The sequence below is a fragment of the Vanessa cardui genome, chromosome 23, assembly GCF_905220365.1.
Source record: "Vanessa cardui chromosome 23, ilVanCard2.1, whole genome shotgun sequence".
Taxonomy (NCBI): Eukaryota; Metazoa; Arthropoda; class Insecta; order Lepidoptera; family Nymphalidae; genus Vanessa; species Vanessa cardui.
In genome coordinates this window covers 10,905,740-10,921,308 of record NC_061145.1, presented here as the reverse complement: position 1 = coordinate 10,921,308, position 15,569 = coordinate 10,905,740, and the positions used below count along the sequence as shown (strand labels likewise).

General features: G+C 30.2%; 1 protein-coding gene across 3 annotated transcripts in view; it reads left to right on the top strand.

Annotated features, from left to right (window-relative positions):
• LOC124539657 (complexin) overlaps positions 1 to 15,569 on the top strand; it is a 327,849-nt gene that overhangs the window by 237,718 nt on the left and 74,562 nt on the right. The gene's annotated exons all lie outside the window — the stretch shown is intronic.

Below are 15,569 nucleotides of genomic sequence, written 5' to 3'. Positions count from 1 at the left end.
GCCGATTGCTAACTGTCAGCTGTCACTTGTGTCAGGCCGCCATTTTGTTGTTCCTCATTCTACTCGGGATGTTAATGGTCTTTGATCATACAGCCAAGTCATTGTATTAATATTTTAATGAGCAATGCTATGCATTATTCAGTAAAGTCGCTAATCTGTGGTTAATTATTATTTTAAAGCTGTATGATATTATTATAGATTTATAATATCGCGTTAATTAAATATTGGAAACAGAATTACTCGATTAAAAATTATAATTAATCAGAATTGAAATTGAAAAATATTTAAAGTTAATATTGATTATTAATAAATATATAAAATTAATTTAAATAAGCTTATAATATTTTAATACGATAACTATTTTAAACTTAATATAATCACTAATGTTTAATTAAATTTTGTTTAAAGTGATTAGTGACACAATGGCGTTGAAGGAATGTTTAAAAATTTCATACTCATCATAATACTAATTTGACTATTTACTATCAGATTACAAAATTGCCAGTCGGCCTAGTACCAAATATATCATATATGCATATAGATAAAATATCATATCGCTTATTATTCAGTCCTTGCTATATCATCATCATCATCATCTTGTCAGCTTTAAGACGTCCACTGCTGAACATAGGCCTCTCCCAATGATTTCCACCTTGACCGGTGAGTAGCGGCCTGCATCCAGCGATACCCCGTGGACTTGACCTTACTATATACCTCTGTTAAAACGGTCTTATGAAACTTAACGAAGTTTATTACAAAAAAGTATTATTTTAAAAATTCTATCTCATTGTCCGGTAGAATTATAAATACTTTCAAACAATCCTCAATTCTACAACACTTTGAAATACTTTTATCCTCAAAAAGATCGTCTTTACCCGAATTTTAAATACTCTAAGAAAGTTTTATTGTTTAACACTTCTTTTCATTTTGTTTCGTTGAAAACGGTTAATATTTATACGACCTTATTCTTTTAAACAGTTACGCAATTCTATGCCTTATTATTATTAGATTAAAAACTATTGTTACTGAAATATTAGTGCTTCTAAAATATTAAATATTTTCATCTACAAAACTATATCATCTGTTTTTAATGACCAACACCTTAAAACTATATGGTTGGGGACTTTTACTGAGAGACCCAAGCTATCCAAATAATATAACAAAACATTATAATAAAAATGTTATTGCAAAAAAGCAAAAACTTCCGAGAACTTTTGCGTACTATGCTTAGTAAGAAAATAGTCGAATTACATTCGATAACGCACTCGTAATGAGATGATCGACTACACTGCGATTCAGAGAAAAGAATAATGGTTATGAATAAATTATTGATCTGAACAGGTTTTAATTTAATCTGCAGTTAATTATTGGTTCAGATTCTGATGATCTGACCACTGGACTACCTTGGCGCGTTCTATTAATATGTAATACTACGAGTATTATGTAATCATTGTAACTATCATCCTATATCTGTTGGTTTATTTAAAATTGTGAAAATCATTTCTAAAATATAGCTTCTATACTTAATAAGTATAATTTATGTAAACAAAAATTTATTTACTTTGTTTTGTGGATTCTTTCAAACACAAAAGGAGATAAAGGCAGTGTCCCATTCAGCCAGTGTTCTGGGATCTAAAGATACCGCTAAGAATCATACTAAGCCCGTATTGTATATAGTCTTATCAGTTACATTTATGCCTTAATGATCAGTAACTTATGTTCAACGTGTAAATTAGATCAAATGGTCAGACACACGATAAATATAGAAGCATAACAACTTATTGATTATTAATAATTAACATCCGGCATCTGAATAAAAAAAAATCATACTGGGAAGAACGATATATACTGTTTTTTTCTTTTTATTTTCTTGACATGGCCTGTTAGATATCATACCATTTCCAAAGATTATATAAAAAGTTCCCTCTTAATGTTTGTGTTGTTCTAGGTTGAGGATTAACAAGGAAATTAATTCTACTATTCTTGGCTTTAAAATTCAATTGAGTTTAGTGTCTCAACCGTACCGATCAATCTCATTCGTGTCTTCTCCATCCTACGTGTCATTGGCGAAATAATCTGTGCCCTGCCGGCACAACTAAAAGCCATTAAACTAAGAATTGAATTGAATAAAAAGTTCCTCTTTGAACATTCGAAAATATTAATATTATTTTTTTAACTTTACAAGAATAGTTACAAATTCGTTTTACGTTGTTGTAAAACATAGTTTACAATGAATTTGATGTGATTTTTTCGTTCGGAATTACAATAGGAATAGTAATTTGATTGACACGCAATTTTCACATCAAGATGTCAGACATAGATTGCATCAGGGCCGGCCGCCACACGGGCGAATTAGACCCAGAGGGCTCGAAAGTTACTCTGACATATTCTTTTTCAAATCATGTGAAAATAAACTTTATTCAAGTAGGCTTTTACAAGCACTTTTGAATCGTCATTTTACAATTAAGCGAAGCTACCGGTTCGGAAAGTAGATTCTACCGAGAAGAACCGGCAAGAAACTCAGTAGTTACTCTTTTTTAACATTTAAAAAATACAACGTCATGTCAATTAAATACAATTATTTCAATTAATGTATCCTGCTTGGAAGTCAACAGGTATTAACTCCACGCTTTTTTATCATCTAAAAAATCTTGTATCGAATAATATGCTTTTTCTACCAATGTATTTTTTACAAACGATTTGAATTTACGAAACGGAAAAGTTAAAAATGTCTGCGGAATTTTGTTATAGAAACGGATACCTTGCCCCAAGAAGGATTTATTGATATATCTTACAGTCAACATTTTAAATAAACATTAATTTCTTCTATAAACGCCCCTTTTCATTTGGTTAATTTAGTTTTGCGTGTTAGCTGTCAGCGTATGGTATAATCAACGATGAAAGGAAAAATTATGAGTTGCATTCGAATGATTGAGATTGAGTGATGATAGGACTATCGATGTTAAGATACTTTAAACCCATAGACAATGACGCTGTAAGAAATATTAACTATTCCTTTCATCGTTAATGTTCTACCAATCTTGGGAACTAAGTTGCTACGTGCCTGTAGTTACACTGGGTCACTCACCCTTAAACCGGAACACAACAATACTGAGTACTGTTATTTGGAGGTAGAATAACTGATGAGTGGGTGGTACCTACCCAGACCGACTTGCACGAAGCCCTACCACCAAGATAACATTATACATAGATCTTTCTTGTCTTAAATAACTTATAGTAATATTAATTACTAGCTGTTGCTTTGCTTGCATGTAAGTTGAATATGTTAACAGATTATCTTAAATATTATGTTAATTTAAGACTTCTTTGTATACCACACTCGTGTGTTATTTACCGAAGGGTATATTATCGAGAAACGCTTAAATACGTATCTAGTCCTTTTCAATGAGTATTAACTAACGACTGACTTCAACCAAAAAATCCCAAATACAAATCCGATCAAGCACCAAATGATTCTCATGATCTTGATGTGGCTGATGCTCTACCAGAAGAGAAGTAGTGAAATAAGTTCCAAACAAGAGCAGAGATGGCCCAGTGGTTAGAACGCGTGATCTTAACCGATGATTGCGGGTTCAAACCCAGGCAAGCACCGCTGATTCATGTGCTTAATTTGTCTTTATAATTCATCTCGTGCTCAGCAGTGCAGTGAAACCTGCATGTGACAAATATCATAGAAATTCTGCCACATGTGTATTCTACCAACACGCATTGGAACAGCGTGGTGGAATATGTTCCAAACCTTCTCCTTAAAAGGAGAGGAGGCCTTGAGCCCAGCAGTAGGAATTTACAGGCTGTTGTTGTAAGTTCCAAAGTCTCTATTAGACATTAGCAACAACCATTGCCAAGCAGTGGCATAATAAATGGCCATTACTTTCACTTATTTCCATAGATTACCAAATTATTCTTCTGATTATCAGTTACCTACGGCCAAACGAGATCTAATAACCAACGTGATCTTCTGGAAAATGAATACAATCAATACTGATAGCGGCGACTAATGATGACTTGCATGTAGGTTTTGCGATAAACTATGCATAGATATACTTTACTTGGTATTTCTAAAAAGATATGTTTTGTTATGTTGTTAGCAAAATTTAATAATATAAGAGTTCATAAAAATCAAACTTCAATTGTTTAATACAATTAAAATGGTTTCAAACTTAGTGTCAAGACTTGTTCCAGACATACCTTTTATATTATTAAGATATCTAAATAGTAGTACAATAACATTAATTAAAGCTACTTGACGTGTTAAGAATTTTATTTTTAATACATATTAAGGTCAGACATTTCAAAGTTATGGTGGAATAGAAAAACTCACATACATACAATAATTCTGAATACATAGCATTTTATTGAACAGTCGTGTAATTTAAAAAAAGTTTGAATGCGTGCACGTTTTACGTCAGACGCACCTAACACATGTTAAACTTAAAATAAAAGTTATGTCGAAAACATTTGACAGTGCAATTTATACATTGAACTACTTTATTTTAAAAAATGATAAATAAAATCACACATATTGTATTAAATCGTATATTTGTATATTATTAGTATTAAATTTTTACTTTGGAAGTAAAACAGTATTATACTTAAACTATAATTCATGAATTCGTTACTTTTCAATATTGCAATAAATGTATTTCAATGTACATTTTCACTTTCCCTTACATATTTATTGCAGAAATTTTAGTCAAATACGTTAAAAAAAGCCTCTCAAACAGTAACAATGCGTTAAGCTTAATCAATTTTTGGGTCAATTAAGTCACTTAACAAAAGTCAAGTTTCATTAAATTATAAATACAATTAATACAATAATCGATAACTACACTTGTAGTAATTAAAAATAATATAAAAGTCTGCAAATATTCGTATCATCATTACTTAAAATATTGATAATTCTGATTACTTTTAATTAAATTAAAAATGAGTTAATAAAATACTTAAAATTAAAAAATATTTGAAAATCGAATACTTAATTATTGATTTGTGCGGGAGCTTTGCCTGTACTGTAACAATTGAATATGCAATTTTGAGCATCACGTTACAAAAATGCTCAAGGACTCACGAGCAATCGAGTAATGTAACAATTTAAGGTTCTATCTTGAGCAATCATAACATCCTTAATTTGTATCATTACAGGTAACGCTCGGTTATTTCACTCGCTTATTTAATGCTCGATTCTAAACTGTTACAATACAGGCAAATGTCGAGAGTGTGGGACAGTTCTCAGCGGCTCCATTAAAAGTACGTGTAATTCTGTTTGACGGTGTTGCTGCAAGCCGCCGCTAACTTCGCAGATACGTAAGTGACGGCGGTGTTCGATGGGACTTTGAAATATTTGAAAAATGCCTCGACCACACTTCCGTTGCTGACGTAGTTGATTGCTACTTGCGGTTTCTTCTGCTTGTCGACTAGAAGGAGATTCTCGGTCAGGGAGAGTAGAGGTGTCTCCTTAACGATCACGTGATCTTCCCCATCTTCGACTTTCTTCGACGCATCGATCCAAGCTTCTATATCTTGCAGCATTGCTTTCTCTGGCGTCGAAGGTCCGGGACTCTCTTCGTCGCTCGGTGCATCGAATTTCGGTTTTGGTAACGAAGCAGCTGGAGGCGCTTTCGTTTCTTCCTTATCGACGGTATCAATTAAAATGATATCGCTTTTTCCGCTTTCAGATTTTGTTTCATTAACGCATTTGCATTTCAGTTGATAACATTCCAAGCAGTCTGCTTGTTCGAAGAAATCGAGCATTGATATCAGTTCTTTTCTGACGTTATGAAGATTTATCTCCTGGAAATATAATAATAATTGATTATTGATATGAGATTATTTATATATCCATCAAATAAATGTATATTCTGCTAAAAGATCCTTGAAGTCTTTGCCCAACAGTGGGCATATTTACAATCCATTTATTGTGCTAATCTAAATAATATAAAAATGCGAAATTTAGTTATAATCACTGGGAAAATAAATGCCTTTTTTATTTTATCGAAAATTACTTAAAAGTGGATTTACTTAATCCACTTAGTACTGAAATTGCAAAGTATTAAAAAATCAACATTCGTATAATAATTTAATCTCCAATAATCTAAAATAAAACAGTTAGCAAGGGAATAAACTTCACGGAAATAATATTGTTTTCATTCGATGATTTTGTTTACAATAATATTAATAACTTTACAAGTAGTAGTTTTTAACTGAGTTACTAGAGGCGAACGTGGGCGGAGACTTATGTTTATTTTTTATTTTTAACAGTTTTATAAATAGGTAAAGGAATATAGGTATCAGAATTATTAATTTTACATAGGCAACGTACAACTAACCTTATAAATTGAGTTACACTGACTCATACATTAATTACACGATAACAACAATTAATCTATTTAGCGGTAGAATATGTGATGGTTGGTACCTACTTAGACAAATAAAGGCCTACCACAAAGTTTTTTTTTCGAATAAATTTTATGTACATTGGAACAGAAACGATCGTGCTTTAACCTACACCAAAGGAGTAATGTTAACAGATCATCATAAATTACTAAAACACTATCAAAAACAAATGAAAAAATGTAAGTAAGATTGGACAGTAAATCAGTGTAAATTTTCGAAAAATAATTACTATGAATACGCATTGGTAATGATTTAACAAGTGCTATCACAATAATTTTACTAAGATTTTGTTAAAAAAATACAGAAATGAATCTAACTTACCAGTTGAAATATCGCGTCTGAATAATAATACATATCTTTGTCCATTTCTTTTACACGTAAAACACGAACTATTAAAAAACTAACGTCACGTCAAACAAAACCTTAGACTTATGAAGACATTATTTAAATAATACAAAATAATTTTGACAACCGATCTCCTTCAAGAATCCAACGAAATAAAACTATCTACTAATTACCCTTTCTTTTATGTAATTACTAACAAATGTTATTTACTTACCTGTCAATTATATACAAGCAATTATGACATCTATTGAGTTAGGGTGAGCTTAAAGTTAAAGCGCAAATTCGCATACTGTGGATACTATTTACGATCTACCCCCACCAGATTGTTATTGTAAAAGATGTTGGCAATCCTGGATTTTAATGTAAATATGTATCTTATGTTTCAATACTTTTACATTTTCAATAACATGAATCATAATAGAACATTTTTATACAACATGTAGATCATATAAAACTTCTAAGATATTGAATAGGTTATATTAATTAAACTCAGTGCAAAATATTCAATAGCAAGCATTGAATACATTTAGTACTTTAACATGACTATCTTTTTAAATATTAAGAATGAGTAAATACTGAGTTTGTTGCGGGTTCTACTCGGTAGAATCTACATTCCGAACCGGTGGTAGCTTCACTTAAAATAAAAAAAATTAATAAAATGACTATTCAAAAGGGCTCGTAAAACCCACATTGAATAAAGTATATTTTTAATTTGATTAACTAAAAAAAAGTTTTAATTACAATATCGCGTATATCTAAATAGGTACAATATATTCATATAAATCACATTAACTTAGCGTTAATATATTATACTTCGTACTGCTGGAATAACTTCTTTAATATATAATATATACCCCATATAAAGTAAATAAAGGCACAGATTTAACTAATTTAGTAAGCGGTCAGTACATAAGAAAACTTTTTTAATTTAACTCATATAAATATTATTAAATTCTCCATAAAGATAATTAATGAAAATATAATCGTTCCAATCTGTTATTATTATGTTTTTTTTTTTTTTTTTATTTTACTTATATATATTACATTTTTAAATATAAAATACAAATTATTATGTTAATTGATAAACGCTTTAATTTAAATTATTTTTAGTAGAAAGCTTTTTTAAGAATGTTTGTCATTTCATTTGCCATAGTAATCTATATTTTCTAAAAAATATAATAGACTTTTTAATAACTCATAAAATAAAAATAAAATGATTACTTACATGTAATCGAGTTCAATTTAATCATTACCATCATTATTACATAGTATAAAACAAAGTCACTTTTCCTGTCTCTATATCCCTTTGTATATTAAAATCTTTAATACTACGCAACGGATTTTTAATGCGTTTTTTGAATAGATAGATAGATACATGATTCGAGAAGACTTTTATATATAATACATGGAATAATTCGTTAAAAACACTTATAATTTTAAAAGTTTCTACTGTGATGTCATATCGTTCCACCCGTGCGAAGCCGGGGCGGGTAGCTAGTCAATTCATAAAATAAAAAATAACAGATGGATAACATGATTTCTAGGATATATTTCATATCTTAGACAAAAATATGAAACAAACATCCAGAGCAAGTCGTACAGATAAAAAAAAGAAAACAATACAAGAACGCATCCCGCATTTGTTTCTGTTGCCTACAATAAACCTTATTATGTAAATAAAACAATTGTGAGCACCGAACTATTATTATCAGTGATGTTTCCTAAAGAGCTCGTTACTAAGAACATAATCAGTTTTATTATGGACTTAGCTAATCCCTTCGATTCACAAAATACCCCATTAGCAAAATATTTACTTAGTAAAAGTTTACTAATAAAATTACTGTTGATTTTCAATACGGTTAGTCGAGTTATCGGTTTAACAATCTGATTTATATTTTAAGCCCAATAATACGATTAGGCAATAAAGTAAAAGCTCTTATAAGGAAATTAATAATAATTTTTATAATACCTTGTCAGAATTCGACCGCAAATCATTGCCTATAAAATTGAGAATTGACATTCGTAGAACTTAAATAACTTTTAATTATTTTCGAGTTATAGTTGGCGAAAATTGTAAGACTATTCTGTAAGAAAGTCGATACTTACCACAGAACACGAAATATCAAGAATGTGAAAGGGAACATATACTATGACGATTATAAAAAAATAAGACACACGTATCAAGATGGTATATCATGAATCAGTTGCTTGCAACATTTCACGAGTGAGATTCGAAGCGAGTTACAGAATCGTACCGAAGCCGGCAAATCTTAAGAGATAGATGTGTTTAGGTTTATGTTATAAAAAAAGACTCATTGGTAAAGTAAGTAAAGTAAAGTAACAGCCTGTAAATTTTGCCACTGCTTGGCTAAGGCCTCCTCTCCCACTAAGGTGAGGGTTTGGAACATATTCCACCACGCTGTTCCAATGCGGTTTGGTGGAATGCACATGTGGCAGAATTTCGATGAAGTTAGACACATGCAGGTTTTCTCACTGGTAACGTGATAATAAACAATGATTGTTTAATTTTATAAAAATATTATTTATATAAATTATATGTATTACAAAAGATATATTTTTTTATTTAACATAAGAATTAATAACATTAAATTCTTAAACATATATACTACTCCAAACACAAGAAGAAAAGAGACAAAAAAGTCTATTAAATTTTATATAGATTATATCGATATCATGCATGCAAATGCAAAAACTTTTTTGATGTAGAACGTTGAAAGTAAAACTTTAAATTTTATTTATTTAAGCAGCTAAGTGACATAGTGTTAGATACCAAAAAAACAAATAAATATGTAATAATCGAAAACTGTTTCAATATTTTTATCAATAAATAGGCTATATTGACTATATTGAAAGTACACACCATTACTCAATAGATGTAGCATCAAAGTCAGTATGTTGACTTGCCGAGTAGTTATTAATATTAAGAATGGTATTAATTATGTATTTTTTCTGTTTCAGGTAATTACTAATTCTACCAGGATGAGATTATCGGTGAATATAATCAAGTTTCCAACGATCGAACACAAAATAATGTCTTATTAATTTTTTATGACGTCGCATATTTTTTATAAAACATTTTATTTCTTCGGTCACAAAACGAAAATGAAATTACAACACGATTCGTATAAAATTTGAAATTTCTAAAGCGAATCTACAAAAGCACTTAAGCATCATAAAAATCAATGAACTATTCGGCGCGAAATTGCCGTCATCAGAAATAACGTCGAAAAGGCATTCGTTTAAAATCGAAGGGTAACCTACTTCTGTCCATTATATCCTCCCACTTTATTGTTCTAAAGATCGTCGCTCAATGGCGTCTATGCGAGGAAGAATGTGATTCTCTTAATATGCGGTGTGGTGGCAACGACAAATATTGGAGAGGCGAGGCAGATCAAAATGTCCGGAATTTCTGACGCTTTTAAGGCACCCCGGCTAGGGACGTGCCTCGAGTGTCGATAACTCTTTCGATTAATGCATAATATATGCTGATTATATCGAATTTGTAAACGTAATGAGTGAGGAAGCGAAACGGGTCTGAATACGAACAATTTAATATTCGAGTTAGATTAAATCGAATAATTATTTGAACTTTACGGAATGTGATATGAGTGTTACGATTAAATATGGGTTACTCTAAAAATATGACAACGTTGCAACATGTAATATAATAAATTATTACTTTTAATAATAAAAACTATCTTTACAAATGACAGCGGTAAATATAAGCAGTGTTGAAAAATAGTTTTATATTTTAATGAATGAAAGTTTTCGTAAAGTCAGAATACAGTATACATATATACATATATTTCGTACGCTAGGTCGCCGGAGATATATTCAGCTCGTAAGGCATTCGTTCGATCATGTCTGAGGCATTATGTAGGACATCGCTGCACGTCTCGGGTCGCAATGTAAAGGATTATGGGCCGTAATGGATATCCAATAAAGATTTTATTGCATACTCTCTGATAATGAATGACATATTTCAATCCGCATGCAATTTATTTAGTGGCTATACATTGTATGGTAATACACAAACATTATTAAAAAGGTTTAATTCCCTCAAAATAATTAACATACTTATGCCATTTGATTAATGGAATATAGTAACTACCCAGTTGAGTCGACAATTATGTTAACCAACTATATCTATTAAAAGCGCATAATTTGCTTAATCAATTCAAAAGCTATAAATATAATGAATGCGTTCCGTTTTAATATACGTGAAAACTTTCAAAAGTTATACGAACCGAAATTGAATTACAACTAGCAGAGCTGTCCAAAACAACGCCTCCGTTGTTCAACGTAATTAATGGACTATTAAGATAACTTATTAGTGCGAATAGCCCAGTGGATTGAGCACGAATAGTATGGAGTACCGGTTGAAATACAAACAAGCACTATCAATATTTTAACTTTTGGTTAATTTTAAGCTATATCTAAAAATATAATATACATAAAGAACTCAACAATAAAATAGCGTCGAGGTAACAAATAATTCTTCTCTCTCTCTGTCTCTCTTCATAAGGGGAAAAGGTTGCGTGGATTATTAATAAATAATATATTTACCGAATTAATATTAGAAAATCAAGGTTTAAATTTTTTATTAACACAGCGAAAAATTATTTTAAAAAATTTATTACGAATAAATGTAAGTGAAGTTTAAATTACTCCCAAGTGTATTAAAATTCGTAATAAAACTTTGCAACTTCAAGATCATTTCCATTTTAAAAATATCTCAATTAAATTGTTTGCTCATAAAAATATATTATTGTATGAAACATCTTAAACATTATTTCAAACGACTTGTATGGAATTCATGTAAACTTAAAACAGTAGTTTTTTGCTGCAAAAGTTGCATTATTAAATACAGGCATTATATATCGATGAAGTTGAATACAAGCCCATCACTAGCGAGGGACGTACCGGCGGCATACCAAGACGGTATGATGTCGTTACGTTCAAATAATTGCACATATTTGATCGACTTTATTTCTCTTATTTTATTCTTTATTTGAATCGTATAAATGAACTGATATTCCTTTTAATAGGAATAAACCAAGAATTTCATTTAAAATTTACAGATTAAAAAAAACACTGAATGAAACTTAATTTTATCTTTTTTTTTTAATTTTTAGACGTTATTATATTAACAAGAATGTAACATGTCAAGTCAATTTAGTTTCGAGTTTCAATTTAAAGTGAGACTTTACTAACACTATATACTTAAACGTACATTTATTTTTTTATATAAAATAACACTAATATATAATTAAACTATACTAATCAAATTAAAACTTAGAAGCAATTCCAAAATCCTGAAAGCTTAAAATCGTCAAGCTTTTTTGGTGTAAATGACATTACTATCTACATGATAATTTATTCAACCTTACGAGATCTTAATAAACATTTGTTTTTATTTTTAGGGTTCCGTGCGTCCTCTTAATAAAAAGAGGAACCATAATAAGATCATTTCTATATCCCACTGCCTTTTGTCTGTCCATAAAAACCATTTTTCTGACGAACGCGAGGAGGTATAAAGTTGAAATTAATACCAATTACCGAAGGCTCCGCTTTACAAACCTATAAGTCTACTGTCTAAAGATATGATCGTTTAAGTTGTATTTTCCATACATTTGTAAAGGGAATCAAATCCTATAGGGTACTTTTACATGATTCTAGGTCAACCACCTAGAATCATGAAATTTGGCAAAAAGTAATTTCTATCTGAAATTATTTTTGTATAAAAAATAATTAAGGAAAACCTAACGCCTAACCTAAGTCTGAATCCTGCTATAGGCCATTCTAGGATTTAGACATTTTAGGAGATATATGTAAATAATTTAGTACTGTGTATTCAGCATGGAGGGTTATAATATTTTACAAAAACACACATACTAGGACTCATTTATAAATTTGACATTCGACTGGCGTGTCCCTATTGGCTGAATCGAGTCCAATCAAAGTGCAATATTATTGTTCTAAGAAAAATTAGATTAAATGGGGGAATACTCTAATAACATTCACTATAACATCGCAGACGAATCGATAGCATAACATCGACGTGAAAACTTATTGAAACTCTTCTAGTCTTGGTATTTGTGAACTTTGACAATGAAATAACATTGAATGCATCGTCACCATAGCGAGTCACCAACTGAAGGCTTTTCACGAGACAAATGGTAAAAGAAAATTTCCATTCCCGGATATCAACACCCTGTATATCCCGATCGCAAACCGTGACTTATACCCGTATAAGCCCTGTTTATCACTCGGGATTGAGGATATAAATTTTTATACCGTTATCTTATCCCGGTATATATCCATGTTTGTTTTGACGGCTAAACGAAACAATTTACTAGCTTTTTATATTAAGACCCGTTTTGTTTTTCCTAGTTTCCTATTCGGATTTTAAGAATTTTTAGATTCTATCTTTACGAGTCAGCTGTTATATTCAATCGCCAAAATTGATTACTCTAAAACACTCAGGAATAATGTATAATGTACCTTTCTATCAAAGAAAACTATTTTAAATTTGGATCATTACTTCAAGAAAAAAAATTACTTATTTATTCTATTACTATAAGTTACACGTCTACAAGTATATAAGGTAATGCGAAATGAGATTTACTGGCATAACTTTAAGTATCATTTACCAAAACTACCATTTTTGCGCTTTAGTCTTTCTCACTTTTTAGCAAAATTATTAAACAATATAAATAAAACTATATTTAGACTCTCAGTCTTAATCCCCAAAATATTATTTTAAGAGATTACTTAAAATAAAAAAAATATGACCGCCTTTACACAATATGACTTTTTTGTTCCTATTTGTTGGCGAAAGTTTTCTTTGTTTCTCAAAATCAAATGCTTTATTGAAGTAGGTTTTTAAAAACATTTTTTAATAGTCATTTCACACAACTATATAAAAGCGTATAGCTACCATCGGTTTGAAATGTAACCTACTTCCGATGAACCGACAAGAAAATAGGTTCTTAATAGAGATAATATCTGACATTTAACTTAGTACCAACTACAAATATTCAAATAATAAATAAATAATATGAATATGTAGCTAATATGTTCAGATAGAACAAAATATTCCGATCGGACTTCGACCAAAAAGGAAATCGCTAAGACATTGAATGAGCATTTAATTTAACAAATAAATTGTTATGACAAAAAATGAGTTCTTATAATAATCAGTAATAATCATTGTATATGCACTAGAAGTAAGGATAGGCTTATAACGCCAAGTTTCCGACTCCGCAAAGTCAATAATACTTTCTTGGGTATAGTATATTATATATATTAGGTATCCGTTTCTATAATAAAATTCAGGAGACAATTTTAACTTTGCCATTTCGTAAATTCAAATCGTTTATAAAAAAATACATTGATAGGAGAGGTATACTTTCCGAACTGGTGGTAGCTTCACTTAATTGTAAATTGACGATTCAAAAGTGCTTGTAAGAGCCCACTTGAATAAAGTTTATTTTGATTTTGTTTTGAAAAATTGACCATTACAGATATACAGACGTTTTAATTATATTGCGACGTAACTAAACTTACATTATGTTTAATTGTTTTCCGATTATTTAAGAAAATAATTTATATTTATTCTCTTCGTTATAGTAACAATAAACACGCTATGTAGGTTATAATACACGAGGGTTGTACTTATCGTCAATATATCTTCCCATGCGCCATACAATATGTCGCCTGGTCGTCGGAGCGAGATATCGCCGCCCAGCAGACGCTGGATTTTCCGGCTTTCTGAGTTACGGTTTGTGTCCACTGAAAGAGGTCGCAAGGTTCGGCCTGAGATTAAAAGTACAGAAGTATCTAATTACGAATTAATCATTAATACTTTTCTATTTTAAGAGCTAGCGACCCTGATACTAAATATACTATAGATTTTTTATTTCAATTACGATATCACGTTAAAAAATTCTGTAATTATCAGTGTTTTTTTTAAAGTATGTTGTCTATGTATTATATACGAAAACCTTCCTCTCATCCACTAACCAATCACTCTATCTATTAAAAAAAAACGATGAAAATCCGTTGCGAAGTGTTAAAGATCTAAGCATACATAGGGACGGACAGCGGAAAGTGACTTTGTTATATATTATGTAATGATAAGGAAGATCAATAAACTTAACCAATAAACCAACGAAAATGCCAAAAGTAGGAGTGTATTTATATATCAAACTATATAAACATATCTGTATATAATATGATATCACACTAAATTTCAAATGAAATATGTTAAGGTCGCAATCATGTGTAATTTTATCAACTAAGCGTCTTAGGTCTTATGTAAAAAGTATTTAATGTTTTCAGAATAAAATATGTGCTATTTAAAAGTAAATTGTTAAAACGAAATGGATCTTCACTAATTCTGACATACTCTTAGCATTCTGAGTACTATATAAATTTACTGGAAAACGAATGCATTCTCAGGGTATCATTATATTTACATATTTACAGAAACTCAATAATTTTGTTTATTACGGTATTATTTTCTTTGAAAAAGGAACATAATTAATTATTTGCTTACTTCCTACTCACATACATATATAATAATACATGTCCTCGTATTATTATTATTATACAATAATCCATTAGCTATATAATAAATATAAAAGCTACAATTATACCCCAAGCTTATTAAACCCCGATAAAATTACCCACAGAGCATCTTCAATTCAATATTCCCATTATATCATCGCGAACGCTTCCACACAAAACTCTCGTCAATTCACACATAATATAGAACGGACAAAATG